Genomic DNA, 19,611 nt, shown 5'->3' on the forward strand with positions numbered 1-19,611 from the left:
TTGTCAATGGCGGCCTAGTCACGGTCCTAGCCAAGCACTTTGATCCTAATTTCAATAAGGATAGCAAGTACAAGGCTAAGGAAGGTGGCCATCTTATTGATATGTCCATCTTGATTAACAAGTTCAAGTGGGTTGTTCACAAACCCCTTGACACCAAGTATGGGTGGCTTACTAGTGAGGCTCGATCATTCACTTTACCCGCAAAGATTTGTCGTCTTAGTGTCCACCGGACCAACTATTTACTTCCCCTATCCGAAGAAGCCGAGTACATCATTCAACAACAAAAGGGTGATCATGAAACCCCCTCCTCTTCCATTGTTATACCACCTTACCCCTTTGTATATGAAGAGTTCAAACCACAAGGAGTTGAAATTGGGAAAGACTATGTCACTCTTCTTATGCAAGCCATGCACAAACAAGCTTATGAAGATCGGAAGAATGCTTATTTGGCTCAATATCCTCCCCTCTTACATCTAGCTAGGCAAGGACTCCTTGATCCATCTTTTCCTTTGCCTAGTTGGGCGGATAGAGAAGCCTTATTTCCGGGTGCATCTAGGGACGTGATGAGAGACAATGAGGTTGTTGGAAATGGTGAAGAATTTGATGATAATATTGAAGAAGAAGCAAGTGGAGATGAAGAAAGGGATGGTGATGATGATGATAATGAAGAAAGTGATGAAGAAAGTACCAAGGAAAGTGGCAATGTGACCACTTCTCATGAGGGAAGTGATGATGATGATAGCATGATGGAAGACTAGCCTTGGAAACTCCTACCCTCCCATGGTTTGTCTATATCTCTTTGTATTTTATTTCAATTTTGATCATTGTTGGTTTAGTCCTAGCAACATCAAAGGACTCACACCTCGGTACCATTGAGGTGTTCTTTATTGTTCCCATTTTTGAAAATCCAAAATGACAATCTCGTTTCATGCATAGCATAGTGTGTGCATGAACTACCCCCATCTTTGACATTAGCAATAGTGTCTTATTCGGTTTGGGGAAGTTGATACATACACAACGGGAGGTAATTTAAATTATCCTCTCCGTCATAACAAAAACCCATGCATCATGTAGTGTAGCTTAGTGTAGAATTGCATTTAGTATAGAAATTATGCATCATTTTTGCATAATTTCCATCATTTTGGCCATTGAGGACAATGCCCATATTAGTGTGGGGATGGGAATTCTAACACTTAACTTTTATTCAAAAACCATAAAAATTGAAAAATTTCAAAAATCATAAAAATTTGAAAAATTTGAGAAAAACCAAAAACAAGTTCATTTCCTTTGTATATATTGTTTGTTTATCCTTGTTCACATTGATCGACTACGCCACATCCGAGACATGAGGATATTGAAGACCGCATGGTATGATCTTTCCAATCTCCTTTTTCCTCTTTATGTTAATGACTATGTGGCTTTATTTTGATTGATGCGGTAAAAACAATGTGAACTTAGGACTTGCATATGTTAATATGTCATACTAGTTGGTAGAATCACTTGCATTAGGATGTTTATATTAGTTGCATCATGGCATATAGTTTGCATGGTTAGAAAAATTTTGCGAAACCGTCTACTTGGGAAGCTTGACAAGTGTATATAGGCCCTAGTAGATGCTTTTTATTCTTAAGACTTTGCTTGTAGAATACTTGTAAAACACCCTAGGATGTGTCATGCTAGTATCCTTTGACCCATGGTTTAAGGCCGAGTCAAGAATACCTTGTGGTGTGATAACTCCTTGGCTACCGTTTATTCCAAGGTGACCCTTGAAACCATGCATACTTCCATCCATCATCCATGTTCTACCGTACATTTTTGTCAACAAAGGGAATGGGCACAAAAACAAAAAGAAAATCAATTTGAGTTCAAAGAAATGAAAAGAAAAAGAGAAAGTTTGCAAATTGCATCAAAAAGAAAAGAGGAGCAACAAAAATAGACTCCTAAAGCTTCAAATACAAGGCACCCTCGTTACTAATTGGGGTGACTTTGAAAATGTTCAAAAATAAATGCAAAAGAAAAGTTGAAAAATTGTCAAGTATTGAATTGCCAAACATCAAAAGAAATGGCAAAGAAAATGTTCTCAAATGTCATATGCCACAAGAAATTGGGGGGAAAAACAACAACAAATCAAACTCCCAAAAGAAACTCAAATATCTATTGATCCCTTTATCCATCATATCCATTTTTGTGCATGGTAGAGAGGGGACGACCCTTCTTCTTGTCTAGGCAAGAGGGGGAATTCCGCGATCCTCCAGTGTTTCTAACACCATAGGGAGTCTACTCTTGACAAAAGCATTTAACGATTGAGGACAAAGGTACCCTAGCTTGACACCTTTTGGAGGTGATTTATTGGTATCCTTCTAGGCTTAGTAGTTTGAAGAAATTGCATCTATGAAGGAGTGTGTGCCCTTGAATTGCTTCCCTTGTAGATAATTTCCGCCACTTAGATGAGGAAAGTGGCTATTCTTTTGTAGATGCATCCATTATGTGATTTTTGTGTGCTTAATGTTTGGATGTGTCGCCATTTTGGCAAGACCCACCTTGCCTTGCAAGAAGGCATCCTACCTCATGGTTGTCTTGTTGTGAGTTGAAGGGGCGGAGTGAGACCCGCTAATTGTCTCATATCGGCTATTATTGTTAGGTTAGGTTAGTATTGGTCCTAGTCTTTGTCACCTCTTTACTCGGGACGAGCAAAGGTTCGGTTTGGGGATATTTGATGTGACCATAATTGTCGCATATTTAGCCCCCGAATTACCATTGTTTCCATGCTTTTTAGTGCCTATTTGGGTCATTTCTTATCTTTAGTTCTTTGTTTTGCATATTCTTTGAGATTTTAATCCCTTGGTAGGAAAGGAGTAAGAATCTTGCTATTACATGGCAAAACGAGGCTAAATTGATCGTATTCAATGACCAAGCATCAAGGAGAGACAAGACTAGAAGGCCTTTGTACATATTATAGTAGAAGAGCAATGTCGAGAAAAGATCCTTGAGTCTCCGAGGAAATCCCCAAGGACTTTATGAAGAAAAGGGAAGAAAAAGAAGAAGAATTGACGCTGCCAGACAATCCGAACGGATTGTACACAATCCGTCCGTCCGTCCAAGCCCAATCCGAGCGTCCCTCAAAGGAATCCGCTCGGATTCCCCTCGCCAATCCGAGCGTCTTGCCCAAAGATCCGCTCGGATTCTCCAGCCCAGATCCGGCCGTCCCGACTCCAATCCGCACGGATCTCAGTACAGCACGTCTTCATTCTTCAAGCTACGCGAAGAGACTCCCTTCTCTCAGACAATACCGGAGTCTCCCTAAGTAGGGACTTAATCGTCATTTAAGCTCTTAGTTAACCTAGTGCATCCTCCCTAATTTTCACTATAAATACCCCATTAGTCTAAATTAGAGGGGCATGTTCCTTTTATCAATAATTAGTATAGTAATATCAATCAAATCTCTCTTTAATATTGTAATCAAGTATTAATCAAGTTCTAATTCAAGATCTAGTTTCTTAATTCCTCTCTTGTTCTTGCTTTATTTTGGGTAATTGAAGATTATTTGGGTTATTTTGGGAGATTGACAACCTCTCAATCTAGGATTCAAGTACTTCTATTATTCTTGCTTTATTATTGGAATCATTAGTAGGTATAATCTCTTAATCCCTTTTTAATTATTGCTAATTACTTTCATTTATTCATCATGTTTCATTATGTTAGTATGATTGACAACCTTTCTACCATGATCAACATGATAATGAGTGAGTAGTCTTTTAGCTAGGGTTTAATGGGTGATTAGGGGAAACCAACATGGGGAATGATTCATGCTTAAATCAATATGCTTTCATATCTTATTTGCTTGCTTGTTTTGATCTTAATACATGCACATGTTATGTTTGATGAAATGCTAAGCCTATGAATCCTTGCATTTACTATCACCTTCTATCCTTTCAACTTGACTTGTAAGACATAACCCAACTCGAGTCTTGTTAGACCATGCATGTGTTGAGTAGGAAAGACTAAGTCGACTTGTAGGTGTTGTACAATCTAATCGATTCGGCTCCGGGACCCAAACTTTCCTAGGATTGTAAGATATAACCCAACTCAATCCATCACAACAATAATTGCTTGCTTATAATTCGAGAACATGTTTGTATGATCATATCCCATGATTCCCCTATGAACCCATGACACCCTAGTGCCTTTAATCAATTGTTTACACCCCTTACTTCATTCATCTTGCTAGTTTATTTTCATTGCTATTTTAGTTAGTAACCTTCTACATCAACCCAATTTGTGACACCCCTAGACACTACTAGTTTCAATAGAATTCTCATTTCAATACCCGTCCCTTGGGATCCGACCTTTACTTGCCGCTTTGCTAATTGTAGAGTTGCTTGTTAAGCTATAAATTGTGTTTTGTATCGACCATTGACCAACGACCACATATGCTTAATTGTGAGCACCAAATGGCTTCGATCAGCAGGTCGCAGGGTGGTCCACTACTACCTTTTGATCCCGAGATTGAGAGATCTCTGCACGTAAAAAGGAGACTATTTCAAGAACAGGCAGAGGAAGAGCCTAGTTCTCGTGGTAGCTTTTACGAGAACGAGCTTTTCGAGGAGAATCCACCGTCTTCTCCAGTTTCCAATTCTTCAGTTGAATCTATTACTTTCCCAGATTTTCCCGAAATGGCTGAGGAAGCAACCATTGCTAGTCACTCCGAGCCCACGGCTGACAATCTCTATAAGGGGTTCGAACTACCAGGAGATGCTAGGAAGTTCGAACCGAAGCCTGCTTATATCAATATGGTCGAGAAAAATCGAGTTCGGGAGCTGCAATCGAAGATGCAACAAAGATATGGAGACTTTCATTGATTATCGCTGCTCCATACCTCCTCCCGCGGCGTGACAAATGGATCGATAAAAGAAACCATGTTCATCTTCTCACTCCGCGATGCTGCAAGGGAGTGGTATAGGGATTTGGACCGAGCTGCTCACGCCATAACGGATTGGAATTCGCTAGCATTGGCGTTCTATAAAAAGTACTTCTCTGCTTCGAGAACCATAGCCATCAGAGCTCAGATAACAAGTTTCAAACAAGGGCCCGACGAGAACTTCCACGAGGCATGGCTTCGATTTAAGAAACTAGTGCGAACCATACCGCATCATGGTTTCGAAAAATGGAGTTTGTGCAACCATTTTTACAATGGTTTATATGATGATCAGAGGGCTATTTTAGATGCTTCAGCCAACGGTCGATTTGCTGACAACTTGGGAGCGACCAAGGGATGGAAAATCATAGATGATTTAGCCACTCATAGGGCTGAATATGGGAATTCAAGAGGAAACCAAAGGAGAGCCGCTGAATCCTCTTCAGTAGCCGCATTAGAAGCCCTTACCGCGAGGTTCGACAAGTATGAACTAGGGGGGCTCTCAAGGGAGGAATGTATCAGGTTAATGCTATGACAGACGGTCCTTTCGTCTGTACAAGGTGTGGGGTAGATGGACATGTCGCTGAATATTGTCCTAGTCCTTATGAGCAATGTGCTGCCTTTCAACATTACAGGCAAAACAACACTCATTACGAGCCGAATATCCACCCCAATTTGAGGTGGAGTAACCAGAACGTGCTCAACCCCACCGCCCCTCCAAATCAGCCGCAACAACCCTATATTCCTCCACACCAGAAGCAACAAGGCTATCAGAAGCCTCCGTCTTTCAACCCTCCTAACCAAGGTGCTTCGTCATCTAGTGGGGTGAGTGAGATGGGAGAGTTGAAGTCCATGATGCAGTCCATTGCAAAGCAATTACAACAGAAGGACACGGCATTCAAGGCACTCGAGACTCAAGTTGCCCAACTGGCTGAAAATCAATCTTCAAGGAAGCCCGGTCATTTACCGACTCAAAATGAGAAGAACCCGAATGAGACGGTAAATCTGATAGAGTTGAGAAGCGGTCTCTCTTATGAAGGACCGTATACGAAATCGACCCGAGGAAGTCAGAATCGATGATGATGGACGGTGTTCACAAGAAAAAGGGCTCACGACAAAACAGCTACTCGATCGACTGAAGTCTGGTGTTCGATCGAGTGGAAATGGTGAAGAATCTGGTCGATCGAGTAGAGTTTCTGCTCGATCGAGTGAAGCAGAAGATGAGGTTGGTCGATCGAGTGGTAAGTTTGCTCGATCGACTGACGCTGGTGAAGAAACTGCTCGATCGAGTGAGCACATTGCTCGATCGAGTGATATTGCTGACGGGAAGCTTATTCGAGAGCCTGCTAGTGCTCGTTTAAGCGAGGAATCACCGGAAAGACCTTGTTCGAGAGGTAAGAAGCGTCCAAAGGATACCAAACTTGCTCCAGAAGACACTTTGGAAGCGAGAAACAAGGGGCTCGAGATACCAATTACGGTTCCCTTCCCGAGGCGGCTGCAGAATACCAAGGTTAATCAACAATTTGGCAAATTTGTTGAACTTTTGAAGAGTTTGGAAGTTTCCGTGCCGTTCACTGAATTGCTGACCAAGGTACCCTCTTATTTAAAATTTATGAAAGAAATTTTAGCACGTAAGAGGACTATTAATAATAATGAGACCGTAGCTTTGACGGAGATGGGGTCAGCCCTATCTCAAAATAAGCTACCTCCTAAGCAATCAGACCCGGGTAGTTTTTCGATCCCTTGTCACATCGGTATGCAATTGATTGATAATGCGCTATGCGATTTAGGCGCTAGCGTAAGTGTTTTACCCTTGTCTCTAGCTAAGAGACTTGGTGTGACAAAATTGAGTTGCACCAACATGACTGTCCAGATGGCCGACCGTAGTCTATCACGGCCACTAGGTGTAGCAGAAGACGTACCTGTTCAGATCGGGAAGTTCTTTATTCCCGTTGATTTTGTCGTCTTAGATATCCCCGAAGATGTACACACCCCTATCATTTTAGGGAGACCATTTTTGTCTACTGCCCGTGCAGTGATAGATGTCAGTGGGAAGACTTTGACATTTCAGGTAGGGGATGAGGAGCTGACCTTTCATCAGTCCAAGTTCCGGAGGGCTCCCATGCAAGTTCAGCCTTGCAATGCCCTCTCTTCTGTTGACCCTATTATTGACACTCCAGATGAAAATTTGGAGGATATTGCTGTTATTGCTAACCCTCCGCGTCATACTGAGAGCAAAAAGGAGGAAAATTCGTCTGTTTTCCTTACCGCAGTACATGAAGGCAAGAAAGGAGTTGTCAAGGGACAGGGTGCAACCATTATCAATCAAACTGGAGCCAAGGATGCCAAAGAAGATGACAGAGGGGCGAGAACGAAGACAGTTCGAACCTACATAGATTGGAACTACATTCCTCCTACTGTCGCAAACAGTAATTCAAGCTCATGGAAATCAAAGAGGACGGTCAGTATCGCTGAGGTGACGTCCTCCAGTCAGAAGCCCACGAAGGGGCTACTGAAAACTGATGGGAATTAAACGGGGAAATGCCCCGTGTAACAAGTTGTAATAAATATTTATTTGAATTTCTTGACTTTGTTTATTACGTTCTTAATTAGGACAATTAGTTTAGACAATTCTTTAGCTTAGACTAAGACTATAGACTGTGTCTTCTGCGTATTTGGTATTTTGGGATGTTTTTGGAGATGTTTTACGCAGGTTTGGGGAAGTTCCACGCAATCCGAGGAAGAAAGGACGGAATTCAAAGAGTCTACACGAGGAAGCCCTCGATCGAGTACTTTTTGTACTCGATCGAGTGGAGAATGGTTCGATCGAGCTTTCTGGTTACTCGATCGAGAAAGGCCAAAATGGAACAGGTCGATCGAGGGGATTGCTACTCGATCGAGCAAAGGGGACATCAAAAGTCCTCGATCGAGTGATTAAAACCACTCGATCGAGTGGAATGAACAGTGAACACGGGAGTTTTCTTTCTTAAAACTCTTATTTCCCTAATTTAATTTCATTTCACCCCTAATTTCGTCTAACCCCCTCCTTAATGTGCGATTGATTTCACCCCCAAATCCCCATTTTATTGCCCAAAATCTCCAAATCCGCCACCTACAATCCCTTCATAGTTAATTAATCTTCAATAGCCCCTTATTTTCCCCCTCTTTGGTGCTCGTTTTCGCGGCTTTTAAAGGGAATTAAGGTTCGCGGGTTTTTCAATCGAAAATCCGCCTTTGTTGCTTGTTATTTGAAGTTTAATTGCTTATTGTAGGTTAATCATCATCAAGTAAGTGTTCCTTTCACACTCTTTGCATTTTCTCTTCATTTAATTCGAATTTCTTGAGGTGATTTGAATTAGGGTTCGAAAATCCATGTCTAGTCGATTTTATTTCGATTTAATTGTGTTTATATGCCCTTATTTAGCTTGTTGATGATCTTTTCGCAATTCCTCGTTGTTGTTACATGTTTAATTCGAATTTTGCGCGAGATTTCGCGATTAGGGTTCCTGTAAGTCGAAATTTGTCGACTGTCAGACGGTCCTTCCTGTTGCCTTGCTTGCTCAACTTCAGTTCTTTCCTACTTATTGCTGTTGTTAACTGCTGTTTACCGTCCCCTATCACCATTACTTGATGTAAATTATTGGGATTCTTGTATTGTGAGTGTTTTTCATCTGCTAGGAGCCCACATGCTTTCATTTGCGGCTTTCATGCCTCTTAGTCTCCTTTCGCAGTCATTATTTCGTCACTTTATCACCACTCACATGCTGTAATTCGAAGTTTTGAGGAATTGTTGGGTTTTGCTTGCTGTAAGTCGATTTTTTCGACTAATAGGGCCATTTTTTCTGCTGTCACATGCTGGTTAACGCTTCATTTTAGCCACGGTTAGCAGCTATCTTCACTTATCATGCCCTTTGATACATTGCAGGATGGATACTAGTTCTCTACCTTCTACTAGTACCACTTCCAGTCCATCCGTGACCGAGCCAGTGGTCCCTGCTGTTGCCACTAGCTCTGCCTTGGTCACCACTACAGCACCAGTTCTACTTGTCTCAGCTGCAGGGACAGTTTACACCGCGGCCAGCTCAGCTGGGAGCTCGGTTCAGGCTACACCAGCCACTACTCCTACCAGGCCCTTCTCCCTGCTGGACTGCGGATTCACCCCTCGGTTCCCGACGCCTGGTATGCTGCCACCCAGGCCACATCAGCAGGCTAGCCAGTTAGCCATCACCTCCAGCCCATCAGGGGCTACAGCTACTGCTACAGCTACAAGAGAGGGCGACCTCACACCTTTACAGCGGATACCCACGGTACGTTTTACTTCCGCGGCTCACCGGACTCGGTTAGCCGCTTTACTTCGTTACCCCCTCTCCTCCACCCGTTTCCTTGCACGGACCGACCTAGAGACCTTAGGCATTTACGAGGAGGTCTGTAGTTTGTTGAACGGGACGGGTATGTCGGGTCTGATCACCATGCAGGAAGCTACTATTCGTACCCTTACGTACGAGTTCTTTAGCTCCTATTCCTTCGACACCGACTCTTATGATGCTGACCACTCCAGCTCTTGCATTCACTTTCGACTCCGCAACGAGTCACACCACTGGACTTTGGCCAAGTTTGGGCAGGTTTTAGGCCTAGTTAGTGACGGTCCCACCGACCCACCGACCCACCTCGAGACCTCCTTCAGCCACTTTGGGCTGCACTCTCTCACACTCCCTTCCCTTCACGGAAGGGAGCTCACGTTCACTTACCTGCCCCCCGTTACTACTTGCGTCTGATAGGAGAGACCATCTTTGGGCGACCTGAGCCCAATAACGTGACCAACACTGAGCTAGCAATTCTCGCGGGGTACCTCAACATTGACTCCGGTACCCCATTTGTTCTAAACATTGCATATTTGGTAGCTCAGCATTGGAACGGAATTGGGACTCGGGTCAAGACCGTTTGTCCGTGGCGGGCTAGTGACTAGGATTGCCCGCCACCTTTACCCCACTGACCCTTCACTTACTGCACCCGATAGGGAGGCTTCTTACCTTGACCTGGGAGCCATGATTGACTTCGCCTGGTTCCCAAAGGCGAAGGGGAGCGCGAGGACGTGGAAGATTTGTGGTTCCACGTCCTCGTACCTTGCCGTGCTCTACCCTTCCGCCACTTTTACCGCTCCCTACTGCTGCTGAGGGAGCGAGGCCACCTACACCTACCTACCACCTTACCCTCACTCCTCCTTCTTCTTCTAGGAAGAGGAAGCGGGAGGTCGGAGCATCGTCTAGCTCTCAGACTCCGGCTCAGACCCAGACCCGCCTCGGACTCGATCGGACCCACACACGGACTCCCACACCTCCACCTTCACTCACTCCACCACCTTTCCGATCCGGCCTTTCCGGCCAATTTTGTCCGCCCTCCTGTCTTAGAGGCGCCCGAGGTCATGGACCAAGGGCGTCGTGATGCCGTGCTTTCGGATATGTGCGGGTACATTACGAGATGAGACGGGATATGGCTTTGGTCGTATTCCCGCTCTACGAGTTCCATATCCGAGCCCGGCGACCGATTCCAGAGGGGTGGCCGCATCCTTCCTTCTACCGATACCCGGCGGACGGGTACCCTCCACTACCTTCGACTCGGAGGAGGAGCCGGAGGAGACAAACGGTAGCACGAGAGGTGCGGTTCTGGCGAGCAGCGGCACGCGAGCTGCCAGAGAGGAGGAGAGTGACCCTCCGTTCGTACCCGGTCCGGAGGATCACCGAGATGACGACCGAGTCTCCCCTTGTTTGTTCTTTGGTTTGGGGAGACCGTTTTGTTGAGTCGAGTACTGGAGACGGCGGTGCCGACGACGAGTAGCTTTCGGTCTACTCACTTCCCGCTTTTCTTGGTTTTGGGGAAGTTCGCTTTTGTATGTACATTACTCTTTTCATTTTTGTCTCCTTTATTTATTTTTCTTTTGTTGGTTGTATACCCCCATCCCCCATATTTCTGCTGGTGTATGCTGGAGGACAACGAGGGCGTTGTCCGTTTTGGTTTGGGGAGGGTATTGCATCCTTTTGAGTCTGCATCTGCATTTGTTTTGCATTCACGTTTAATTTTTCAGTTTGCATTTGTTGTTTATTTTCATAAAAATCAAAAATTCAAAAAAAAAAAAAAAATTAGAAAATGTCAAAATTCAAAAAAAAAAAATTCACGTTTATTTTTGCATTTAGGTTGAGTCGGAACGGTAGATTCCCATGATGACAATGCACTATAACTTGTCATATTACTTGAGCCTTGCACTTTTATTGATAGTTTTTAGCCTTGTCATACGCATAATCTACGAATTTCTGTTCAAATAATAGCTGACTGTTTAGACTTGACCTGATAAATTGGCAAACTACTTATAAATTCTGAGTTTGAGAGCCATAACTGGTGACATTCATGACCAGTTCATTAGGATTTTTGAGAGTAGTACTCCTTGCATAGCATGTTTGTCTCATTTGCACATTTATGACATTCAATTTCTCGTCAAATGCACATATTCGGGTTCGTGGTTGGTGTCACATGCAGGGAGGGTCTTGCAAATTCCCCTTTCTTTACATCTTTCACCCATTTAGCTCCACATTGACCAAAACTTGCCTTTTTGACCCATTAGCCACATTCCAAACTAAGCCTGCCTAGTCAAGCTAGTTAGTCTGCCCTTTTGTGGTATGTTTTGTCGTTGCAGTTTGGTCCGTAATTCCCGTTTGGAGTTGGTGTTTGTATTAAGGAAGGAGGAAGAAAAAAAAACAAAAGTATTGAAAAAAGAAAAAAAAAAGAGAAGAGAAACGTGGAAGTAGCAGTAGTTTCTAATGTGAAAGATAGTAAAAGAGATAGTAAAAAGAATGCCTAATAACCTAGTAAATCATAGGTTAAATAGCCAAACCCCAAAGTGTTTATGCGGAAATAAATAAAACATGGACTGATTAAGCCCACAATGTCGAAAACCTCTCGATCGAGTAGGCGAAACCACTCGATCGACCAATGTCTCAGCAGAAGTCCCTCGATCGACCAACAAACAACTCGATCGAGGACTTAGTCATGTTCAGCTAACTCGATCGAGGAAGGAACCTCTCGATAGACCAACAGGGGGGCTAGAAACCACTCGATCGATCAGCAAACAACTCGATCGAGCACTTGTATCTTCAATTCAGCTCACGTCCTTACCCAAGTGCCTCGTAATGCGTGCCACGACGCTTCCAAGTGCGGTACTCTACTCTGGGACAATCCCGTCTCCTCTAAATGCATGCAAAAAGGGCAAAAAGGAACATGGCTCCACCACTTTCGCGATCATTCCTACAAAAAGGACAAAATACACCAAAGTAGCCAATTCGGGGCAAAATACCATAACAATAGTATAGAAATGCATAGAAATACGTGCTGAAATAGGCCAAAAAGACTATACATTAGGCACGTATCAAACGCCATCCACTTGAGGAGTGGTACAACATATGAGAGACCAAAGATGCCAATTGAAGAGAATATTGTTAAGGAGAATGTCAAGAAAAGTGACGTGATTGAACCATTCAGGAGAAATCCTAAGGTGGTAGAGACAATCACGAATGACGTATCAAAGAAGAGAAATGAAGAGAATGCCAAAGAAATTGAGAAAGAGCCTATTGTGATTAGACTTCCATTCCCAAGTCACACAGCCAAGACGAAGCTTGATGAGCAACTTGGAAAGTTCATGGAGATTGTGAAGAACTTGGAGCTTTCCATACCATTCACGGAGCTAATCAACTACGTTCAGGTCTATCCAAAATACATGAAAGATAACCCTACCAAGAAGAAGTCCATAAGGAAGTTGGAAACCATTGCCTTTACAAAGGTAAGTAGTGCAATTCCTCAAGGGAATTTGTGAGGTTCATATACCTATTGTTACACATTTCTAATAGTGATTTAATTAACATATTAACTTAGTCATTATGGAACTAGTGCATAAATAACAAAGTAAAAAGAGATAAAGAATAAAAAAATCTTCCTTACATTGTTAAATGGTTCGAAACTTTGGGCAAAAACAATGGACACCTTCCTTACTTGTTTTTGAGCTAAAAGATTATGTATGATCCTCCAAACCAAATCTCAAGTGTAGATATTCTCCTCTTGTTGCACCCAAAACAAACCCTTAAAAACTAATAACAATATTAACTGGATAGTAACATGATTTTCTTTAAAATAAAATTCTAATAATATAGTAGTTACTACACTAATTTAGTTTGAACAAGTTTAAGATCTCAAACACATTTTAGAGAGATGTGGGAGAATAATACATAAGATTATTTTTCATAAGAGTAAGTATATAAAAATAAGAGCCAAGCTCTCCTTTTTGCTAAGGGAGGCCGGGTAGGATGGGTGAAGAAGGCCAATGCATGGCCTTCACCTTTTGATTTTCCTCTTATAAAAATAGTAGGTATGTAAGGCTAGTTTTTAGGGTAATCATTGTGTTTATTCTATACTTAAAATAAAACATCCACTAACCCGAAAACCCTCAAATTTTTCGGTGCACCTATAAAATGGAAATCCATTCTATGTTTCTTAATTTATCATTTGTAATATGGTCATACAATATGTAACATGTAGCATGTATCATGTTGTTAATTAATTTAACGCATATTTAACAATTAAATATCATTATATAAATTAATTAAATTACGTATAACAAATTCTCTAGTAATTCATAATCACATGGTATAAAATGGGTCATGTTAATATAATTCACAACATCTTGTAATTATAATTAACTATTCATACTTATCTCAATTGTTTCATAAACAATAATAAAATTTTAGTAATACAAACATTTTAATTACTAAAACGAATCTTGTTTAATGGAATAACAATAAGATACGTATTCTCACTCACAAAATAAATTGTTCAATTTTAAGGAGTTAATTAACTCGTATCGATATACAATTAATTAACTTATTTATTAAGGGAATTTTGCTATAGGTGTGACCTTAAGGGATCAACTGATCACCACCATCAAACGACAGAAATGTCAAACTCTAGTTAGCCAATCATTACCAATTAATATTGATCAAATGACAATATTTTTCAACCATCCCCTGCGTATTCTTATCATGAGATTTACACATATGATCGCACTATTGTTGAGGACATTACTCCAACAATCTCCCACTTGGCCGAGACAATTGTGCGTCACTAATTCTCTTGTCATATTACTATCTCCCACTCAATGCAAGGTGTCTTGCAGGTCGTACTTGCATTTGATCATATGTAGATTGGTTTTCTCGATCTGGAAGGTATCTGTCTGAGCGGAATTATTTACCGTAGATACCTTCCGAGAGTGGCCACGCATTTTCAGTTCACTACTCCTCGAGTGGCCCTAATATTTCAAACAACCCTGACAAAGGGGTGGACAAATCCTATCGCACTATTCCCTCCGTATAGCCACATTTTGGCCAATCAGAAACTTGTGCCAACTTGAGCGAATCGTCTCTAGTCAAAAGATTTGACTCAAAAGAATACTATAGTATCTCTCGCCACGACTAGGCTTTATAAATTTCCAGAACACTATAAGCGGTCACTGCCCAACAGAGTGTCCCATACAGTCTGTCCATGTGATCGACTAGTCATCCCATATGACCCTATGACACTTGAATTGCCATCAATCGCATCACACTCTAGTCACTTCGAGACGTCACCTCCTATAATTAACTAAGGGTAGATACTATGTAATGGGGTTCAATATTATCTCAACAACCCATTTGGATATAATGTAGTAATGGATGAGTTTAAAGAAACGCGAACGATAGATGCGATTATCATATATGAATAGTCAATACCTTATTACTACTTCATATATTATAATCTATAGTGTACATTTTTCACTAGTTAAATTGCAATAAAAGCTTAGTAAGTGGATATACCATGTATCCATACAGTTCATACCATATGTGTAGACTTCTTTTTAGACTTAGGCTCTTTAACTTGAAAGATCCTCCCACTGTTATCATATAACTTGTGATGAAATCTTTGGTAGAGGGATTTACTCATAGTCCCTATGTTAACCATCCTACCACAATGTACTCAGATTCTGTTTGTAGAACTTGCAATGGTTGATACTAAAATATTTTTCTAATCACTTACTCCTAAATCATCTTAGGATTTCGATAAATCCTTATAAATTTGGAAACTTGAGTTTGTTTAACCCTTTAACACATAGCTTAGTATGTCATCCGAACACAAGAATGAATCCTCAGTTCACCTCAAGAATTTTAATGGATGTTCTTGAAGGCTTTCTAATGACATTCATATGAATTAACTTGTGATTGACTTATGATTCTCCAAGCATATAATTTATTAAGGCATGTGCATATAATGACATACATGATCTTTCTAATGGCGTAAACATTAGCAATCGATTTCATGTGATCAACAACTCTCTAGTTTCAGTGAATGACTATGACTCTATCATAGTAAATTTACTTTCATCAATATAAACAACCTCTTAAACCTTCTTGATATTAAAAAGATAAAGAATCTTATCAATATCATATACTTCTCTAAGTGCCAATCTAAAATTCCCTATGTTATAGTAGTTTTAGAATTGTAGAATGCATCATGTCTTCTTTCATCAAGAATTGAAAACCAAAACACCCCTTCATAGATAATAGTGTTAGCATGTCATCCTCAATGAGTAATATGACATTAACAAAGAAGACAATTTTTCCCACTGAACTTCATGCTTAAACGTGGCCATTTTGACTCCCACTCAAATCCATGTATACACATGGCTTATCGACAACTCGAGCGAAACCATTTTCTTATCACATGATTGAAATGATCATTGCAATCTTTAAGTGTTAATTAAAAACATGTGCTTATGTCATACACACACCCCTTTCTAAATACCTATTTAAAAATTGGCTTTAACATCTAACTTGATCATACACACTATGAGGTGTAACAATGATGACATGGATCTTAGCATAATTACATGTTAACTTAGCTTTGTAGATAAATTAATGTCTATCTATGCAACGCTAAATAAACTTATCCTGTTGCACAGATTTCACTTTGGTTTATAAGGCGCTTATGTAAAATTGAATTGAAATTAATTGATACAACCACTTCATAATCTTATTATATGAATAACATTTTCTTTTGGTCTCCTCACTAGTCTGAAGATTCACTTAAGAAAGCTTTCTTTTGGTCTCCTCACTAGTCTTGAGTTTAACCTAAGAGCGCTTTATTTTGGTCTCCTCACTTCTAACTAGTTATATGTTTGTTGCTAATTTTCTCCCACTCCATCTTTTGAAATATACATCTATTTTTCTCGAAATATAGCCTTATGAGCAACAAACAATTTCATACTTATGATTATGATGGAAGAAAATATCGCACGTGATAACCTTAATTGATGACCCTTTTGTAAAGACATTGTAATCTAGCTTCAAGATAGACTAGTCCTTATAAGGTAAAGGATTGGACTCATATCCATGTCTTATATAATTATAAGGTCTTAAGCCCTCCCATAGCTCGTATGGAGTCTTATAATTGGTTACAAGTCTTAGTTATAAGTGGTGTAGCCAATTGGTTTATAAAATTCCCTACTTAAAATCAAATAACTCTATTTGACTTTACAATCGTTCTTTCTTATATCAAATAAGATGTGATATTTAGTCATAAAAGCATAATTGAGAATCAAATTCATAGCTTATGATCTCATTACAATGATCCAATCGTTGTAATTCTTTTATGATCTATTTAAGTCAAAACAATTTATGTTTTTTTAATGTAAAAAGTGTGTAATGACAAATTATTAGAACAAAGAAATTCCATAAAAGAGTGACTTGGGTTGAAAACCATGTCACCAAAATCCAAATACAACCATTGTCTTTGAAAAAAAAAGGAAATAAACCAATTTTCATGTCAAACAAGGAAATTTTAAGAAGTTTTATAATAACATTTCAAAATACAATAATAAAGAGAAGACAATCAAAATAAGGGCCAAGCTTCCATAGGTATTCTACTATGGGCGGCTACTTTAGCTTCCCATGAAGAGCCTCCTTAGGATTGCTTGTCTTTGCCTTTGTCTTTGCTTGGATGCCCATAAATACAATTTAAAAAGTGTAAGAATCACAACTTCTATCCAAATACCAAAGTTGAGATTGAAATCAAAACATGAATGATAGGGAGAAATACATATTACCTACTTGAACAATCTTTCCAGTTTTGAGATCTCCAAGATACTTCGGGAAATTCCTCTTCCAATGTCCTTCGCCATTACAATAATGGCATTTGTCCTCGGAAGTAACACCTCTTTTGGAAGAGCTTTTCTCAATATTTTTCCTTTTCCCTTGAAGGGATTGGGCTTCTTACTCTTGCTTGCACTCTTTTTAAACCTCCCTTTGATCTTATTGTTAATAATGAGCACATCCTTCGTTGAGCTAACATTTAGACCTATGTCTCTCTCGGCTTCCACAAGTATTTTGTGCAACTCATGGAGAGTAGTCCTCATATTTTGCTTATTGTAGTTTACCCTTAACTATACACATGCTTTTATTTTGTAAAAGGTATGTCGAACTCGGTCTATAACGAGTTATTCAGGAATGTCAACCCCTTGCATCTTAAGGGTCTCAACAAGCTCAATCAACTTGAGCACATGAGGGATAAACGTTTGGCCCTATTTGATGTTGATCTCGAAAAATGCGGAGGCCGCCTTTGTAATACCCCTCATATTTTATGGTTATAGGACCCTTGTGTGTGTGTCTAATGTACAAGGTAGACTATGAAAGTTTAATAGGAAGCTTGCACGAATGTGTGAATTATGGAAATGCGATCACTTGTTTTAGGGGTAACTTGAAACGGGAATATCTAGAGTTTTACAGCTTCTATGAGGGTTATTCGAATTGGAGTTGAAAGCGTATTGTCTTAGCTTTCCAACGCTTGGTCACAAGCTTGATCCTGATGAGTAACGAAGAAATGACAGTTGTTTGAAAACCAGAGCGCAAAGCTGAACTCGCTGAGTGATGTTACGCGCTAATTAGTTTCATAATTTCGCACCTTATTGTTAATATTCATAATAATATAATATTATATCCCGTTATTATTAAGATTATGATTATTATTATGATTATATTAATTTATTTTACCTGGCATAAATATTTAATTATAATATTATTATATCTTACAACTTATAAACTTTCCTAAAATGATACTACCTTACTACTATATATATTCAATAGCAAACCACAAGTTTTATTCACTTTCACAAAACACAAAATATATATATATAGAGAGAGAAGGAGACTAGAGAGATAAGGAGCTTGTTCATTTGTTTTTTTTCATCTTAAAGTTAATTGGTGACGCTTTTGTGAGACGGGTTTTGTTGCTTGGATTCGTGTGCTTTGCTATTTGGATTTTTGAGCCGCTTTGCTATACAGGTAGGATAACTACTCAACTCATCTTGTCTTTGTTGGTTTGTGGAATTTATAAAAGTATTGTGAAATTGGATGGATTAATGGATATGAATTATATATCGTTGGATTGTTTATTGTTAAATTATTTATATTGGAATTTCGTTTGGATTGGATACCTCAGCCTCGTGTCTGAGATGATTTTATGTTGTCATAGTGTATAATTATAAATAAATACCTCAGCTTCGGTTGGGAAGATGAATACCTCAGCTTCGGTTGGGATGATGAATACCTCAGCTTCGGTTGGGATGATGAATACCTCAACTTCAGTTGGGATGGTGAATACTTCAACTTCGATTGGAATGATGAATACCCCGGCCAGGGATTGGTGGGATGAATGGGTGTTTCGGGTGATGAGCTCAATCGTGTTTGTATTATATATCATATCATTTTACTTTAACTTGTTGTTGGTTATTCCTACTCAACCTCGTGGTTGACAGTGTATTCGTGAACACCTGTGGTGAACCATAATGGGGAGAAGATTTGACAGGTACTAAAGATTAGCTAACTCGAGAGCATTGGAATGAGAGCTCGACTTGGACCATAGTTGAAATCTAGATCACATAGAATAATTATATCACTTTATTTATTTCCGCTGCGCGTTGTAATATTTTATATTAAGTTTTAGTTGGTTAATTTGTAGTAATCATGTATTCACTAAAGTTTTAATTTAAGGTACTTTCGTTTGTTGTACTTTGTTATTTGATGCATGTCATTTATATGATGTTTTACACCTCATTTTACACGCATTTCAGAGCTCATTTATGTGGTTTATACTACTATTTTCCCTATTTCCGTCTACTTTCGTGTTTTTGTATAATATTGCAGAAATGTGAAGAATCCAGCGGAAATCGAGCCGAATCCGTCCCTAAGTACTTAGCATTACATTTGACATGAAGTAAAGACTCGGGAAATGAACTTGGTGCGCATATTGAGGCCCGAAAGACGTATTCACGAATCTTTTGGAGCAACAACCTGATGAAGCAGTCGATCGACTGCCCACAATAGTCGATCGACCAGAGTGCGATTTTAAATAAGATCAGAGGCTTCTGTTCAATGAGTCTTCGTTGATCGACTGAGGTTCACGGTCGATCGACCACACCACGAGCTGACGGAAATCAAAAGACGCGAGAAAGCCCAATGTAATTAGGTTTAGGAATAAAAGTTACGTAAGACTATGTATATAACGTAACCTAGGTTTTCAGAAGTTTATCATCGAATTTTATCAGAGAATTTAGGGTTCCGAGTTTAGCA

The sequence above is a fragment of the Silene latifolia genome, chromosome 8 (assembly GCF_048544455.1).
Source record: "Silene latifolia isolate original U9 population chromosome 8, ASM4854445v1, whole genome shotgun sequence".
Taxonomy (NCBI): Eukaryota; Viridiplantae; Streptophyta; class Magnoliopsida; order Caryophyllales; family Caryophyllaceae; genus Silene; species Silene latifolia.